Source organism: Orycteropus afer, unplaced genomic scaffold, assembly GCF_000298275.1.
Source record: "Orycteropus afer afer isolate SDZICR_OR568_19922 unplaced genomic scaffold, OryAfe1.0 scaffold00030, whole genome shotgun sequence".
Taxonomy (NCBI): Eukaryota; Metazoa; Chordata; class Mammalia; order Tubulidentata; family Orycteropodidae; genus Orycteropus; species Orycteropus afer.
This window is the reverse complement of record NW_006921617.1, coordinates 14,483,656-14,485,459: the sequence shown is the minus strand read 5'-3', so window position 1 is coordinate 14,485,459 and position 1,804 is coordinate 14,483,656. Positions and strand designations below refer to the sequence as shown.

Below are 1,804 nucleotides of genomic sequence, written 5' to 3'. Positions count from 1 at the left end.
GAAACTGAGCAGCAGAGTGGGTCCTGTACTCAGCTCTGTTTCATCATATCATCCTGCCACTCTGCTCATAATAATAATATGTGATTCTTAATGTGACCTGGCAAAAGTCTTAAGAGCACAAAGAATCAACTTTAGGAACTTTAAAAGCAAAGAAGTCCTTTCAATAGTCACTCTTTGGAAGAGGTACACAATAGTGCCACTCATCAGAAATATTCCTCTTAGCTTATGCTTAGAAGTGCCCACCCACCCCAAAGCCTCATCAAAGTCCTATAGAAATGAGGCTAGGGGCAAGACTTGAGGTCATATGGCACATGCCTTAAACCACAAAAGTAATACTTACCTCATTCCAGAGGCCATACTCTGCACTTTGCAGAAGCTGATAGTGATGTGGCTGAGGCCCAACTTCCCTAAGGTGATTATCTGCCTGGGACTGCTCAGTGCTGCACCCCAGGGACAGAAATCTCCTCCTCCAGAACTGATTTGCTGATGTTAACATCATATATTCCACCAGTTGACATAACCCTTCCATTAAGGTCCCCTTTGATACAGGTTTTGAGGGTATCAGTGGTAGTAGCTTTAGGCCTTTTTGCTACTGCCAGGTACACAGCTGGCCAAGCCGTGCCTTCCATGACACCTGGCTTTTTTTTGCTGAGTATACAGTTATGCCTGCTAACATTGCAACTCCAGTGCCCTCTGTAAAACCTAAGTTCCTCACCCTGCCGGTAAGTGGCACTATTGCATACACCAACCTGGAGGAGCTTGGAGAGCTGGAAGGGAAAAAAGTTTTGGTGACAACCACAGCTAGAGGAACAAGTCCGTTTGCTGTGCAGCTTTCAATGAGGGTGAAATGCTACATAATTAGAACCTGCTCTTTTGATGAAAAGTCTGCTTTCCTGAAGTCTGTTGGCTACTCCCATCAACTATAAAACAGGGAAGGTGGGAGCTACAAAGGTGTGGATGTGCTTGAAAATTCTGTGAGGGGGGGCCCTGAATGACTTGGCAGTAGATGTATTGGCCACCAAAGGGCACTTGATCTTAATTGGGTTTATCTTTGGCTACAAAATTCCATTGGCTTTTTGCCTGTTAAAGTGGGAACATTGCCAGCCAACTTGCTAAAAGACATCTGCCAGCATCCTGGGCTTCTTTCTGAACCATTACCTTTCTAAATATTGACCACTTGGCTCAAGATAAGCAAAAGCTGAGAACTGATATATGAGGTGGACTTTGGAGTGCTGTCTCAAGAGGGCACTTTACTGGCCTGGAGTCTGTATTTTGTGCTGTAGATTATTTGTACATGGGAAAAAACACTGGAAAAACTGTCATTAAATTACCTCACTCTATCAACAATAAGCTTTAAAAGCAGAACAATGATATAAATCAAAAGAGAATGAAAATTATGCCTTGGAATTGCTAAAATCAATGTATTTTTAGTTTGTAATGGATATTTCTTCAAATGAACATAGTCAGTTTCTTTTTTTGCCTCTCATTGGTGCTAAGAACACTCCCCTGAATGACTGTTGTTGCTGTTAGGTGCCGTCAAGTTAGTTCTGACTTACAGTGACCCTATGTACAACAGAACAGAACACTGCCCAGTCCTGCACCAGCCTCACAATCTTTGCCATGCCTAAGCCCATCTTGCAGCCACTGTATCAGTTCATCACATTGAGGGTCTTCTCCTTTTTCACTCACCCTCTACTTCACCAAGTATGATGTCCTCCTCTAAGGACTAGTCCCATCTGACAACATTACTGAAGCATGTGACATGAAGTATGGCCATTCTCACTTCTAAGGAACATTCTGGCTA

General features: G+C 43.2%; 1 pseudogene; it reads left to right on the top strand.

Annotated features, from left to right (window-relative positions):
- The first annotated feature begins 304 nt into the window (after window positions 1-304).
- Window positions 305-1,357, top strand: LOC103192613 (annotated as a pseudogene).
- Window positions 1,358-1,804: the final 447 nt, after the last annotated feature.